The following is an 18,132-nucleotide window of genomic DNA, read 5'->3' as shown; positions in this document are numbered from 1 at the left end:
GCTTTCTTTCTTATTTTATTAATAACTCTTATTGGTCTTACCCTTTGTTTACATGGTGTTGTAAACCACCAGTGAGTTTTACTTATTATATGTGGGTATAGTTTATCTAAAAATGGCATTCCTAAAAGTATATCTTTTGATGTTAGTTCATAATTATAGATCTTTTCTATTGTTAATATCTTATCCCATACTTGTATTTTTATATTTCTAGCTTTATAGGTAATTAAGCTTCCTTTATTATTAAATCCTTTTACTACTATTGGTGTTTTTAGCTTATCCTATTTGTCTTCTGGTAAACAGTTATATCTACATAAGTTGTCTCCTGCTCCTGTATCTATCAAAGGTATATAATATCTATTATAATATCCTTCTACTATTATTTTCATAAGTCCATATATTTTCATGTTAAAGCTCTCTTTATTAATAATTTTTCCTCATTGTAGGTTATGGTTAATTGTGTATGTTCTATATTGTAGCGTTTTATTTGTTCTAACCATTTTATCTCTAATATTATGTCTACTTTTTGCATAGCTTCCTTTATTTCTAATTCTATTTTTATTTTTCTAACTCCTATTATTATTATGTTTCTGTTGTATCTTTAATAGTTATTAAACTTCTTGGTAGATCTGGGCATATATTACAATTATATTTTATTTCTTCATTTTTCACTAGGTATTTTGCTATATGGATTTCTTCTTGTCTTGTATTTAGGAGTATTAAATATTCTTTTTCATTTATTGTTCCCGTTATATAATATTGAGTTAAATTAACTGTTGAAGTTATTTCATAATTTATTCTTTTCGATGATCCTGATGATTCTGGTTTTTCAAAAGCTATTCTTTTTTTTGTGCTTATTCTATCATTTATTATTTCTAAATCTTCTTCTATATCTATATCTTTGTAACTATAATCATTGTTATCAATTGTGTTTAAAAATTGTTCAAAAGGACTTTCTATTTGTATTTTATTAATTTTATTTTTTTCCGTTATTTTATATTTTGTTGTTAATACATATAGATTTTTACATCTTGCTGTAAATATTTTACTTCTTGGGGTTAGCTCTATTCCTGATATTTTCCAATATAGCACTAATGACTTATCTATGTTATTATTTGTTGTTGCTACTTAATAATTCACACTTACTATAAATTTAATTTTTTGGTATATTAGATTTACTCTTATAGCAGTTATTATACTTTTTTCTATAGGTTTTATAATTCAATCATCTGCTAAATATAATTCTATTGGTGTATCTATTCCTTCTCTAAAATATACTTTTATTAATGGTATTCCTTCTCTAAAATTATGAATTCTTCTTTATTCATTTTATCTATTTAATGGTATATAAATCATGTTGATAAATGTATTCTAGGTTATCTATTAGAGATTCTAAATATGATATTTCTTCTTTTTGTGCTTTTATTGATTTTTGACATACTCCAACAATTATGTTATATTGTAGTCTTTCTTTTCTTATTTTTAATTCTCTTCGTTTCTCAGATAATATTTCTTTTAGTTCTTTATATTTTTGGGATTGGTCTATATTATTCATTTGTATAGTATTTGTAATTTTTTGGTGAATCTCTAAATCTAATTTTATCATAATTAGGTGGTATATACCTCATTCTTCTAGATTTTAAATGGATTATTAATTTTGCCTCAATACTGGATATTAAAGTAATTAGGTAATCTAATCTATGGAGGTCTTCTTTTATTTTATTTAGTTTCTTATATTCTAAATAATTACTATTTAGAATTCTTTTAACTTTTCTAAAAGTCTGTATATTTTTAAATGGTCTTCTCATAATTAACAAATAACAACATAGTTAACAAGATAATCACGGCTTATAATTAACAATTAAATTAACATATCTCATAACTAACATACAAATATCATTTATGTAACTTTAAAGAACATAGGCTCTGATACCAATTGTAGGTGGGTGCGGATAATTCGGATAATTTGCATGGTTAGTTAATATTAAATTATTTTCCATAAGGTTTACTTTATTCCAAGTAATCTTTCTTCTCAATTGTAGGTGGGTGCGGATAACTCGAGTAATTTGCATGGTTAGTTAATATTAAATTCTTTTCCATAAGGTTAACTTTATTCCCAGTAATCTTTCTTCTAATTGTCTTCTTTCTCTTCTAAGCTGATTTCTGTAATTAATTTCTTCATATATCTAAAGTTGTCTTTCTCTAATTCTTCTAATATATTCTAACATTTTTTAATCTGTATAATATCCGTCTGAATAGTAATTATCTAGGTATGAATAGTAGCTATCGTCATTTAAGTGTATTTTTTCTAATTCATCTTCTATCCAATTTTCTAATTCATCTTCAATATCAAATATCTTTTCCCACATAATTTCCTTTATATCTACTATCTCTATACTCTTAATTACATATAAAACAATTATCTTAAATTCATCTATCATTTCATCAAGTAAGTAAGTATTCATTTTTCATATGCTGCTATTTTTAAAAATATTTCCTCCAATCATATACATAACAAAATATGATCATCTTAGATAACTATATAATAGATTTTTCTTAAATAACATGTTCTTCGGTCACTATTAGCATGGTAATCTGGATACTTTTCCCCTAAACAACGCCTCTACTCTAGTTACTCCCTTATCATGGCTTCTTTGCCTTATCGATTTCACTTTTAGGATGGCATAGTTCTAGGAATTTTTCTTCTTTTCCTCTTTGCTAATAAACTTCGAAACATATTATTCCTCGAATAATTCTACTATAAAGTAACTAACATAAGCTTATTTTATTATACTTATGATTGTCAGGAATTTATGAATTTAGCTATTTATAATAGTAAATGAATATACTTGTTCTTGTAGCTTTGATAATTCTATGCTTTGCTCATCCATAGCTTAGTGTAAAACTGAATATATTTATTGATTATATGAGAGGATTTTTATTGTATACAAGAAGGTTTGCTTTTTGTGTAGAAAGTCTTGCCTTAACTTAGCAAATGACTTTTCTATTTATAACCTAAAAAAGAGAAAATGCATATACTATTCTAAACTGTTCCTACTTTACATTTTTCATCTTTACAAAAGTAGAAAAGACTAAAGTAACTTTACAAAAAGTTCTAAAGCTATCCTACAAAAAAGACAAAATTATTAATGGCACTTTGCCAAATAAAAGTCAAAAAGCTAAAAAATGCTATATAATAATTTACGTATTCCAAGTCAAGAAAAGTTATCTAATAATTCATATGTCATTTTTATAACTTTAATATCTTGTCTTTTCTTCTTCTTCTTCTTCTTCTTCATTGTTTCGTTGCTTTCTATCTTTTGTCTATCTTCCAGCTGACGTTCTTATCTTCTTTTATTCTAGTTGAACTTCTGGAATAATGTTATCTACTCCATTACATCTCGAACATAGATGTTCTAGATATTTATGCCCTATTAATTTACAGTATCTAGTCAATAATTCGTCTAAAATAAACTTTTCCTTAATTGCCTGGTAATTGGTTTTTCCTCTAGATTAAGTAGTGTCATAATCCATCTTTGAACTTCTTCCGTATCTTCTTGTCTTAACTCTCTTGAATTTGAATAGATCATTAGCTGGTCTCTTGAATAATAACTCCATATTGGATTTCCATTTAGGTAGTTATTTGTTAATTCTTGGATAATTGTAGATATTCCAATAATTCTTTTATTCGTATAAAAATCAGGTATATCTATTTTGGTTATTTCAACTTGTTGTTCAATATCTTCGGGTATGATCATATCTCGGGACATTCCTATCTTCACAACTTGTATAACTAGTTTAATTTCATCATACAATATCTTTGCTGGTGCCGTATAGAACTTTACAAAAAATAGGTTGCCGTTGGTTATCTTCTTGTAAGTGGTAATTGCTTTATATATTTCTGATATAGTAGATAATTCACTTCCGTCTTGGGTATATACAATATTGAGTAGTCCATAACTGAAATAGGTTTTAACTAGATTTGGGTTAGTTTTTGGTAATGCAATTAACTTATTGTATCCTTGTAGTTTTTGGGTTATATAATTTGAATTTGGTTCTTGAATGCTTGTAGCTCTAGGTTTAAGGTTTAAGTAAGTTTGTATCTTGTGGATGTTTTCAATATATGATCTGGTTATGTGGTTATAAGCTTTCTTGTCTTGGTTTAGGCTATCTAAATATGTAATAGTTTGTGGGGGTTTAAACAAAGGGTCTTTTGGTGTTTTTGGTATAAATGGCTTGTCAAATATTTTGTTCATGTTCATATTTAGGTTTCCTGCAACTGCTTTGCTTGTACCTGCAAAAGTAGATTGATAAACATTATGGGTTTTTTGGAGTGTCCCAACTTCTCCTTTTATCTCTGAAATTTTATTATCTTCCGATCGATATTTCTCAGCACATTGTTGAGTTATCTAAGTCATAGCTTCAGACTACAGTTTGACTTCATTAGTCTTTATCTTTTCTATCTCGTTTCCCATACTATCCACTTTCATTGAAAGCGTAGTTAAGGTTTTGAGTATTTCTTCTAGAGTACCGTCTTCTATAATATCAGTTTGGGTAGCTTTGTCTTGATATATAATCTGCAATAACATTCTTGTTAGTCTTAATTACTTTAATTGTAAATGTAAAATTTAATATATTCAATACTAATCTCAGAATTTCCTTCGTTGTAACTGAATTTTGTATTTTTTTATTAACCACCATCGTACCTATGTATTATTTGTTTGTACAATAAACTTATTATATATAATATACGACTCAAATGCTAATAAACATTTATATAATGAGCATAATTCTTTTCTATTTATTTCTCATTTCATTTCTGTTTCATTAAACATTCCTAAGTAGTATCTACAATGATGTTCTAATTTTTCTTCTTTATATCTATATTTAAGTACTCCTCCATAACTATATTCACTTGCATCCGCTTCTACTAAGTCATGGCTTTTTGTTTGACTAAGTCAAGTCACCACCACTTTCAATTCAATCATTTTGTCATTGTGGTCGTTAAGCTCAGTATAGAGCTCTTGATCTTTGTGAGTTTGTCAACGAGGACCACTCACTTTCTTTCTTGGCAACTTTCTTATAATACTTCTCTTGGTCCTTCTTAGAGCTACGCAAAGTCAAGGAGAAGTATGGAAGGTTCACTTTGAGTTTTTCCAAGGCAAACACTCTCTAGACTGATAAATCTTGTGCTGCAGCATATATGGATAGTACAGCACTCAATGCAGAATAGTTTTCTGGTAAATGTAAGTCTTGAGAAGACATAATCAGTAATCTATCAATATCAGCTTTTGCTGTGTCAAGTAGTTCTTTTAATATCTTGTCTTCTACGGAGAAGATTGATCAGCAAAAAACCAAGTGATTAAGATCGTTTAATCTGTTGACTAACTCGAGCAAAGACATTTTCTGGATTATCAAACTTCACAGGGCAATCTGGTGGTTCAATAACATCAGATGTCTTATTTTCGGTATTAGCTAATGATGGGGAGATTCTTCCTTCCTCACCATCCTGAAAAGAAAAATCACTCAAAATTTGATGGAGTATCTCCACATAACGAAACAAGATAAACTAAATCTAGCATTCAGTTTTTCCTTTCTATTCCCTTCCCCTTTTTATCTTCTCACCTTTGTCAGATCTGATTTTTTTTTTGGATATTTGGTAATGCCTTGGAAATTGCTTTATTTCTCCTATTAGCCTTAATTTCTAAATGGAGTGAATGAAACTGAAATCCTCTTTGATTGAATGACACTACTATTAGATATCAATTTCTTTACATCAGCAGTTAATACATTAATAGCATTAATCACACCATCATGTTCTGCCATGCACTCTTCATATTTGTATGCACAAGATAAGTAAGGAGGTGCAAGATTGATCATTCTTCTACCATATAGAGGACAAAATATCCGTCATGCAAAAGTCTACACTGTCGCCAGAAATGCTTGCCAAAACTAAAGTCTGTAGAAGGCATGACAAATAAACTTGAGAAACATCCGACATTAAATCTTAATAAGGTATCAGAATCATATTAATGGTCCCTCAACCCTATCAGTTTGGACCTACCAAACTTAACTATAAAATTACAAATATCTTGTTTGAATGATCTATGACTAATCGGTACAAAATACCATTCACAAAATAAGTGTACTCTATGTGTCTTTCCACGTTAACATTATCAGTAATATATACCTCCCACATATGAAGTGGTTCTATCTGCATGCAGCTTATTCCTTCGAACCTATCTTTACTGTAGCCTCTTGTGATGGTCAGGAAAAAGTTGATCAACTTTCAGTTCCTTTTATATCTACAAAGCAGAAGGAAAAAATGTATGTCATAGAAAGAAAACTATCCTTCTGTTGCAAAATATGTAGAGTCTGTTGCATCAGATGAGGAGTCTGTTATGTCAGATGTGGAGTCTATTGCATCAGATATGGAGTCTGATGCAACAGATATAGAGTCTGTTAGAATACATAGTAGCCTTGCTAGTGGTTTGATTTGTTCCAATAGTTGCTCTGTCTGTTGGAACATCAACAACAGCATAAACTACAAACAACAAATAAAAAACATCAACAACAAAGAAAATAACAGCATTTGTTCCAACAATATCATCAACAACAAATAATAATACATCTTATGTTCCAACACCAGCAACAACTAGGGATGGACCCACATGGAGTCCTCCAGGTGTGCGAGCACAGACTAAACTCGTATCGAACTTTATATATGTATATGGAAATTAAGAAAAAACGATATAATCTAATCAGTGAGCACCCTTAGTAAGAGTTGCTTGGTTAGCCTAGTTGTTGTTTATGGGTGCTTAAGGTTATTTATTTCTTTTGGTCTTGAGTTCAATTCCCACTCAGCATATATTTTTTAAATTTTGGTAACCAACTCTTCTCTCCTTATTCACTTTAAACTTTCTTTTATTTTTTTCTCCCTTACTCCTTGTGTTGATTGTTCGGACTCCACTATTTTTAAGCTAAGAAGAACCTACTGTCTAAATAACCTGGATCCGCCACTGTCAATAACACCACACCATAAATTCCAACAACGCCAACCCTACCAACCACATCAATAACAGAATCAATAACAAAGAAACAAACAAAATGGTTATAAAATGATAAAGTCAGCAAGGCTTTTAAACTTCTCCCAACATATGACTTTTTTTTGCATCTTGTAATAAAAATTCTCTGTTCGTTTATTCAAGAATTAAAATTTCCTTCAAATTTTTAAATAAATATGATATGGGAAAATAGTAATTAAATAAAAAAAAAGATGTAAATAACTTGAAAGAAGAAGACGAGAATGAAAGAGCAATAGTGAATCATATCATACCTTAATATCAAAAGAGGGTCAAAACAACAATTTCAGTCGAGGAATCTAAGATATGGATATCGATCGGTTTAGATCCGAATGAAAATTTATGAGAAAGGGGAGAAAAAAAGGTTGTGATAACCCTAAAAAGGATAGAAAGAAAAAAGATGAGAGATTTAGGGATGAAGGAGAGGAGAGGAGAGATGAGATAATTCTAATTTCTAGATGTACTACCCTTAATATTAAATGACTAAACAAAGTGTATTTATTCAAATTTATATTTTCAAAGAATAATTAATAAGGATAATTTGGTAGTAAAATAAACACCTAATTAATTTCTTAATGAGTGTGCCAAGTCAATATGAAATGGAAGAAGTATTAGGGGTTTCAATATTCATTAATTAATATTCACTAATAATTTAAGGGGCACGAGGAGAAAAATGGGTCACATTGAAAAGGCAGGACAAGACTACTCAATGAGATTTTTGAGTTATCCAAGAAACATTTTTTACCGCCTTTAGTAGTACTACTACTTTATCTACTTGGACAGTAGCTTGCTTTAAAATTAAAAAAAAAAAGATTTTCAAACAATATGTCGTCTGTTGTAACAGATTTAAATATCTATTTGAAAAATCCCAACAGCTCAATCATCTGTGAAAATAGATGGAAATATCTATTTGATAACTAAATCAGAAACATTATCTGTTACAACAGATATCAATATCTGTTTAAAAATTTCCAACAGCTCAGTCATCCTTCATAACAGATGCAAATGTCTATTTGATAATTAAATTAGAAATTTCATCTGTTGGAACAGATATTATTATCTGTTTGAAGTTTTCCAATAGCTCAGTTATTTGTTGCAACAGATTTCATTGCAATTGATTTAGGAGGAACTAGGGATGAAAGAATGAGCTCTACATTAACTTAATGTAAATATTAATAATAGTACCTACATCGATCTAGGTGGAATGAGGGATGAATAGATGAGCTCACAAGATCAACTATATATCCAAATGAGTCATTGCATTTGCATGGTGTTAGTATTTCATCCATCCCGACCCGAGTCATCGATCGATCACTCTGAGTTGAAATAAGTTCTCATTAACTTAATGTTAAGATTACTAATAGTACTTACATTGATCTAGGTAGAACTAGGAATGGATGAATGAGCTCAAAGGGTCAACTTCAATTGAGCCTTTTAGCAATTCCATGATGAGATGGTACTGCATTCCTCCCGACAAGAGTCATTGATCAATCACTCTGAGACGAACCAATTCTTACTGCCTTGTATGTTCAACTAATACAATAATTGAATAATCTGGGAATAGGGGTGAGTTCTCATAGGGTTAACAACAACTTCAATTGAGTTTTTTGGCAAATGCATAATAAGATCGGAATGCATTCATCCTGACAAGAGTCATCGATCAATTACTCTGAGTAGAACAAATTCTTGCTACCTTATATGTTTAAATAATGCCTTAATTGATTAATCTAGGACTAGGGGTGAGTTCTCATAATGTCAACTACAATAGATGACAGCGCCTATTTGATAATTTGCAATAGATAGGTAATCTGTCACAATAGATTACTTAAATTGTTTGATAATTTACAATAAATTTATGATCTATCATAAAAAATGACGTAATCTATTTGATAGCTTACAACAGATGCGTAATATATTGCAACAGATTACCCAATCTATTTGATTTGATCCAACAGAAAAGACATTTGTTGCAACAGGTTGAACATTTATTTATATACAATTCAATTGAGTTCATATGTTAGACTAATACCTTAATTAAATATGATTTATCATAGGTTCAACTACAACTTCAATTTAGTTTTTTGGCAATTGCATGATGAGATGGTACTGCGTTTCTCCCGAACAGAGTCGGCGATCGATCACTCTGAGCTGAACCGATTCTTACTACCTCATATGTTAGACTAATACCTTCATTGATTAATCTAGGACTAGGGTACTAATACCTTAATTGAATAGTCTAGAACTAGGGGTGAGTTCTCATAGGGTCAACTACAACTTCAATTGAGTCTTTTGTCAATTGCATGATGAGACAGTACTGTGTTCCTCCCGACCAAAGTTGTCGATCTATCACTCTGAGCTAAACCAATTCTTACTACATCATATGTTAGACTAATACCTTAATTGATTATTCTAGTACTACGTTACTAATACCTTAATTGAATAATCTAGGACTAGGGGTGAGTTCTCATAGGGTAGACTATCGATTAATCTAGGACTAGGGGTGAGTTCTCATAGGGTCAGCCACAACAGATTGCAGCGCCTATTTGTTAATTTACAACATATGGGTAATCCGTTGTGACATATGACAATCCATTTAATAATTTACAACAAATGGGTAATATGTCGCAATAAATGACTTAATCTGTTTGATAATTTATAATAGATTCATAATCTGTTGTTACCTAATCTAATTGATAATTTACAACAGATGAGAAATTGAATGCAACATGTTGAAAATTTGTTTTTTACAACTTCAATTGAGTTCATATGTTAGACTAATAGTACCTAAATTGATTAATCTAGGATCAGGGGTGAGTTTTCGTAGGGTCACCAGAGGTCTCGGGTCACCTAGAGTACTCGGTCAACTACAACTTCAATTATTTTTATACAATTTCAATTGAATTACACTTTTGGCAATTGCATGATGAGAGGGTTAAAAATTTGCATATATTTTATGATTTTAAAAATAATTAAGATCAATTCAGACCAAATTAACATTTTCAAAACTACTTGTCATTCTTTTCCAAAATACAAATCAACCCATACAAAGTGTTTCATTATTTTAAATCTCAAGGTCTCATTCTTTCTCTCTCATTCTCACTCAACAATACAGTACAGACAATAATTACTCAATAAATTTGCTCAAACCTCTACAACAAATTGTTTTTCTTCTCATTCCCGACCACATAGTGTTATTTTATATTTCATTCTTGCTTTTATCAGTTGTTTTCTTTGTCTTCGTAGGCAACAGAGTTCAAGAAGTGCTCTATATTTGTTATTTTTTTTCTAAAATAAGGGATTTTAAGTTAATGATAAAAAATAAAACTTTTAGTTGTATAATCTTCGAGAATGGGTTTACAATTTTGAGTTTTGATGGTAAAATAGTAGGAAGAACTCAAGAAATCCCTAGTTTTTGTCACATTATTCCATTGACTGTTGTGGCATTATTAGATAGTGTTTGTGGTGTTGGTGGTTTTGGTGTTTGTGGTCTCGTGGTGGCATTGGTTGGTGGTGTTTGTGGTGGTTGTTGGTAGTATCGGTATTCGTGGTGTTTGTTTATTTGTTGGCAATGGTTGGTGGTGTTTATGGTGGAGGCTGTTGGTGTGTCGGTATTCGTGGTGTTTGTAATGTATTTTTTAAAATCTAAGCATACATCAATTGTAATGTAATTTTTGTTTTTCTTTGTCTGTAGGTAAAACATGTCTCCCAAAAGAAAAAAAAGTGAAAGTGGATCAACGTCTGACCACTCAAAAAAAAAAGCTACAGTACAAAGGGATTCAAAGGAGTTTCCTGAACAATATCAGTCAGAGAAAAGTAAAGCTGAGGAGAGATGTAAAAATAACATTGAGGAAGGTAGACAAAGGTCCGTAGATGGTGATGAAGAAAATAAAAGGGAGAAAAAGGAGGAATTAGAGAGTGAGAAAGAGAAAGAGGATAATCATCAACATGATGATAATGGATCACCGATGGGGCATGAGTTGATATCGAGATCCCAGCATAATCCTATTAAAACTTTTAGTATTGGCTAGTTTCAAGTTGTGATGCTGATAAATGGACCAGAAGGAAAACAACTAACTGGTCAAATTGTACTTAAATGTCAGATGGGGAAATTTTTTGAACATTTTATGAAAATTATAAAGAATGAAACCATAGGAGGACTTTTTAAGAAGAGATGCTTTGGATGATTTCTCAGGATGCCTGAGGACCCCTCTGCCCGTATCTGTTTCCCTATGAAGATGGTATATGATCTTCTCAAGCGCAGGATCTAGTACGCGGGGGATGATAAAGATTCGGAGGAGGGGGTAAAAAGAAGATAGATGAAATCTGGATCAACTACTGTGGAATGCTTGTTTGTTTTGTCTTGCAAGAGTTTACCATAGTGATGGGATTGAGATGCCATTGTCCAGAAGGACCACCACTCCGCAAAAGATCCAAGGCAAGAAAATGTAAAGAAAAAATAGATGGGTTGTTTGATATTGCTTGATGTGGCTACAAAGCATCAGATTTATTGACAGATATCAAGGATAAAACCATACCAGAGCAGTACAGGGAGCAATTTCTCTTAGTTTAGTTTGACCATTCGATTATATTGGAAAGAGACATCAACAAGGTCATAGAAGATGATTTATTGGTGTGTGCTGAGTATTTTGATAAATTCAACAATTATCCCTGGGGATATGACAGCTTCTACTTGACTATCCAATATTTACTGACAAAGCTATCCTTAGGGACGACCACATTATACGGATTTTCTTGGGCTTTCATGGTAAAGTTAATCACTAATTTTACTCACACATTAATTTATATTGAATATATTTATTATGATTATTTTTTTTTTGCTTGCTTCCTATTTACATTTTTTAGGTTTGGGCATTTGTAGCCATTCCTCCTCTCCAAAAGTAGTTAATGGATTACCCAGATGAAGTTTCTAATGCTAGGATGTTTAGATGGCTGGCTGCAAAGAGCAACACCAATATTAAGGAGACTGATCTCTTTAGACCTCCAGATGATATAGTACGTCTTCTTCAAGAAAAATAATTATACTCAAAAATAAGAAATATATTGAATAAATGTTATATCTGGTGCAATAAATGTTATATCTGATGCACCAGATGGGACATCTGTTGCAACAGGGTATACTTGCATCAGATTATACCCATCTATTGCTTTGGTTCTCTGGACCTGACTCCTAAAAGATTAACCATCTACTTCAAATTATGCAACAAATATTTAATCTGATAACAAATTGTTCATCTGTTGTGATGTACAGATCATCTGTTGCATAATAGATTACCCATCTTGTGCAACTGTTACAATAGATGATTGATATATTGAATCAGATTATCCATGTGTTGCTCTATTTCTTTGAACCTAACTCAAATAGATTTTAACCATATACTACAAACTATGCAACAGATGGGTCTTTTTTTTAAATGTTGCCCAACTGTGAAAATTATTATATTATACGATTTAAATGTATCTATCTTTCTTCTTTTTTATAGGTTGTGCATCCATGGATCGTGCCTACTAAGGAGGAGTCCGTGATGAATTTTTATATTACTATAGGTCATGTTGATACTATAGCAAACCTAATGGTAGAGTTAATAAAGAAGGAATTGGCTGGAGCAACAGCCATAAGAAAAGCAGTTAGGCAAGGTCAACCTAATGTTGAGGCTCTTCATGACCAACCTTTTACTAAGGCAGATCCGAGTGCTTCTTCTGGTGTAGTTGTTGCTGCTGGTGGCAATCATGTTGATGCTGCTACCACTCATGATGATGAGTATATTGATTCTCAAGAAAGAATAAATATATTTGAAAACACAACTTTTCACCCTTACATAGGTCCCTCTTAACCCTCATGTTCTCATTGCGAATACGATGAGTGCAAGGACAGACAAGATAAACTCTTTAAAAAAGTAGAGGCTATCTCTAAAGCTATCGAGGAATTCAAATCAAAGAGATGTGTCATACCATCCAAGAATGTAAAGGAGCCACACACTCTTACAATGTTGGTTAGGAGAAATAAAAGTGCAATTAGAGACGTACTCTCTGCTTGGAAATCAAAAGAAATTGCAATTCCTCCCTCTCCAAATGCTGTTGAAGTTCAGGGGCTAGTCAATAAGGTGGACATATAAGCTGAACTTGGCACCGAAGATAAGAGGGATCTGCGACAGGCCAAGAATGCCAAGCCAGGCGCACCAGATTACCCCAAGCCTCTATTCCCCCCCCCCCCCCAAGACTTCCAGAATATGACTGATATGCGTATGCCGTACGAGGAAAAGTAAAGTTTACTTTTCCTAACCTAGACCTTTTAATCTACCTCATGAAGAAGAATCCACTCAATAAATTTCATATCTGTTGCAACAGCTAGGCATACTGGTACAACTGATAGTGGTTCTGTTGCAACTTATTATCCATCTATTGCATAAGTTGCGTTGGATTATTGATTCAGACAACCCTATGCAACAGATGGACCATCCATTGCATCTTTACAATTACCAACCAATTTAAAAATTGATTTTTTATCTCACAATATGTTTATATAATTCTCTGCCTCGTAAGGAAAATGCAATTAACGTACTGGGAAACTTATGATGCTGCCAATAGGATAATGGACCTCAACTTCTGCAAGAAGCTCAAGGATAGGTATGATCAAATCAATGGTGAGGCTCGGCCCTTGTTGTGGGACTTGATTTCCTAGTTCCTACGTTGGTCTTGGATGAAGAAGAAATGATAAAATATGTTATAGGGCACAGGCCAAATCCACACGGCAAGAGCTTAACTGAGGCAAAAAGGATTCTTGTAGTCATTAGCGTGAACGGAATGCATTATCGGGCTATTGAGATACTACTCGAGAAGGGAAAGATCAATGTTTATGAATCCAACGTACCTCTCATCAACGATTTTGATCTTTTTCTCCTTGTAGAGCCACTGATGGTGTTGTTTCCTATCTTGTTGAGGAAGAGTAAACTGATGAATCATTTTTCAAAGGAAGTGTTGGTGAAGAAATCATGGGATTTTGAAGGTCGAAATAGGAGAATGATCCTTCCAAATGATGATGCCGCTAAAGTGAGCAGCTCGCACACTCTTGCATACATCGAATGTTTGCTGACCTACACAGAAATAGCCGAGCCAATGAATCTTCTGTTCGACAACAATGTGGCAAACCTGCAAGAGGTCTAGGCTTATGGGGTACTAATTGGACACTTGAAGCCTGTGTATATAGAAGCTCCTGTGAAATAGAATTTTTAATTTCAAGTTATCCTTCATTTTATTACATGTACATGTAGAGGCAATAATGTTTTTCTGATGAAAGTTGAGTTTTTAACAATGCAATAGATTAGATTGTCAATCTGTTGTAAAATATATTTAATCCCTTATGGCAGATAGTTTATCTTTTGTAATAGGTTGGTCATCTGTTGCATTAAGCCGATGTTATTTCTATGAATAATCTAATAATCTAAGTCTAATTTGTTGCAACAATAGGAAGACCTATTTGATAATTTCCAACAAATGAACTAAATTTTATAACATATGCCTAAATCTTTTTAATATTTTCCAAAGTTACACTTGAACATTCATGTGCTCGATAACACCAAACCAGTAGCAAATATACACACCACCATGAAAATTTCAGCAATTAGGCTTGAATATCCATGTGCCCAACAACACCAAACCGGTAGCAATAACGGCAACAATGTAGTATCTTCTTGCTCGATTTTGTTTCTCTTCAGAAGCCTTGATTTTGTTCAACAAACCCTAGATTACACGATTTTATTGTGAAGGGTGTTGTTCTTCGTACCAATCAAAGTAATCGCATTCACCCAATTTCTATAAAAAAGAGAACATAATTACAAAATAATTACAAGTCAATAATTAATCAACTAATTAAATAAAAAAAAAATTACCTTTCAAATCTTACAAGTAAAAAACCTACGACCCGGATTTTGTTGAGTCCAAGAAGTATTTACCAGAGCTTTATGACCATACTTACAATATCGAAAATCTTTATTACAAAAAATAGTGGAAGATGAGCTCGACATTGTCAAGCTCAGTTGGAAAAAATAAAAGAAATAATTTAAAGAATTTGGATAGATAAAAGAAGATGATGATGAAGAATAAGATCTGGGAATTTAGGGTTAAATTTTAGGAGAAAGATGAATATATAAGAAAATGAGGGAAAAAATTACCGTTGGGGGCCAAGTGACGGTAAGTAAGCAAAATGTGGTACACTTGACACCGACACATTTGATGCCTATTTTATGTTACGTGTTTAAAATAAATACTATCTACTTGATGCCTGTTTTATTTTAGATGTTTGAACTGAACCGTAGATGGGTTGTGCCTTTTTTATTTCAATTCAATTCACTTTAACCTTTTTACACGTAGTGGCAATTTTTATGTCCAACGAAAGTTGAATTTTTAGAATGCAACAGATTCTCCATCCATTGTAATAGTTATCCTACCTATTCTAACATATAGTTTATCTGTTGCAATAGGTTGATTATCTATTGCATTATCTTGGTGTTTTTATCTAAAGTCCATCTCTTGCAACAATAGGAACACTTGTTTGATAAATTCCAATAGATCACCTACCTGTTGCAACATATGTCTAAATCTGTTCAATTTTTCCAATAGATGTGTTATTTATTGCAACAGATACATTATCCACTGCAATAATTGAATCTAGTATTCCTTTTTAATTAATAATGTAACACCCCAATTTTTTGAACCAAAATGCTACACAGTGCTTATCACCTCGAAGTACCACAAGCTAAACCATAACTGATATCTATACCTATACACTGCATAATGTACATGTAAAATGTGGTAAATATAACAATAGGCCATAAGGTTAAACTAAATAAAATATCTGACAAATCATAACATCCATATTGGGTAACAAATATCCAAAACAACTGAAGTCTAAAACAAATCTGAACTAAATATGAAAGCCTCTAAATACTGTCTGAGTAAGGAGCTCAAGGAACATGTCTCTAACTAACTCCGTAAACTGAAAGATAATTGAAGGAAATAAATGATGTCAAATCATATCGTCCTCAAATGAAGAGGACTCACTGTAACTCTGTTTACTGAAATGCGATTGCTACTGCTATTTTGGAACTCATGGCTCTGAACCTATGGTGTAAAATAAAAGAAAGAACCATAGCGCAAATGCATCAGTATAACTGAAAGTACCGAGTATTAAAGTGATATAGGCTATATGCAAAAGGGCTTACAGGCATGAGCAGTGCTGACTGAATGACTAATATGAACGTAAGAGTACAAACATACATACATAGTAACTGAGATTGTAAATATGTGATATCTAGATCTGTATGCTAATACATGGTTTATTGATATCTAACATAACTAATACTGGGATTTCTGATAACATAGATAACTGTGTCTGATTGTCCTAAATCTAATGGAACTACCTGAGTTCCGTAATATAATTAAATTGACTATATCTGACAGTCCTGGTATACTAAAATCTAAAGAACTATCTGAGTTCTTTTACTGAGACTGAGACTGATAATATGGGAGGTAGTTATTTAACTGACATACCTCAAATATGCTATAATAGTTGAGCTGGGGTCCAATTTGTGCCCTGATTGGAAGGGTGTCAATATTGCGCCACTAGTAAGGATAGCTGTGAGTGACCCTTATCTGGCAGGTTACTCTAATAAGAATGGTGGGACCTTGGTCTGATAGATCAAATCACCTCATCAACCCTAATTTGACAGGTTAAGATGTCTCAACCTACGCTGGCTACGTAGTTCTGGAACACAAGGATAACTGCTAAGAATCACACCCTTATCTGGCAAGTGAGTTCCCATCCTTGGGTTCACTCAGTGCTAACTTCTACTACCATCTGAAGAGATTGAACATGCTTAACTGACTGTACATGGACTGAGTAACTAACTTCTATTGACTGACGAAATAGTACTATTATCTGAGAATTAACTGAGATCATGATATTTCTGAGATTTCCTGAGTCACATGACTGTCTGAGTTCTATAAATTACAGCTTGACTGAGAGTATCGTGATAACATGACATGGCTCTAGGTACACAGCTATATTTTTTGTGTACAAGTACCCCTAGGAATCGATGGAAGAAAACTGACACACATGACTGACTTGGTCATAAGAATAGAGTCCACAATTCACAATATCATAAGTAAGGGATTTCATGCTACACTTGGTTCTCAACATCTTATACATGGAAGGGGATGCGCACAATATTTATATACTCGTGCTGCTTCAATATCATGCTTATTCTATATCACAACAATAACACACAACAATAATGTGGAGTTCATGTGGAGTCATAAAGAATAGAACATGGGCTTGTCATGTAAGCACTATTAAGTCATAAAAACATGGATTCTATCATTCTTGGCATTTTATCAAACACCTTACATGCACAACTTTGGGCATAGGTGTACTTATCAATTTGACAATCTTAATCCATTCAAAATTCATGGGTTTCAACTAACCTAATCACATGCATCATGAAAAACACATCAAGATACAACGTTGAATCCAAACAACAATTATCAACATGAATATAGCCATAACACAACAAGGAAATCACAATTTATAATTTAAAATATGATTCTTGAGCTCCATAGATGAATACTACACATACCTTAGTGATTGAATCTTGAAAGAGATCTAATGTTTCTGAAGGTTTTTAAGGAAATCCTTATGCTTTCTCTTGATTTTTCTTGACTAGGGCTTAACCCATTTGGGATAGAATGTTCTTGTTCTTGAGGAGGTGATCTTGAGAGGAAACCTTAATCTTGTGGTTGAGAGTGTACGAGAGAGATTTTTGAGATGTTTAACTAAAGAGAATGGAAGATAATATGCTCCTTGAGGGTTAAAAGTCATGAAAATTAAAGGAAAATACCAAAATGCCCTTGCAAAGACGTCCCTCAATTGCTGAAAAAAATAGCAGACGACATTCATGACAAGTCATTAAGCTGGTGATAAGTCGTCACGAAATGTCGTCACAATAAGGTAAAATCTTGATTTTCTGGTTAAGGTTGA

This window comes from Capsicum annuum, chromosome 11 (genome assembly GCF_002878395.1).
Source record: "Capsicum annuum cultivar UCD-10X-F1 chromosome 11, UCD10Xv1.1, whole genome shotgun sequence".
NCBI lineage: Eukaryota > Viridiplantae > Streptophyta > Magnoliopsida > Solanales > Solanaceae > Capsicum > Capsicum annuum.
The sequence above is the reverse complement of the archived record's forward strand: the minus strand, read 5'-3'. Positions refer to the sequence as shown.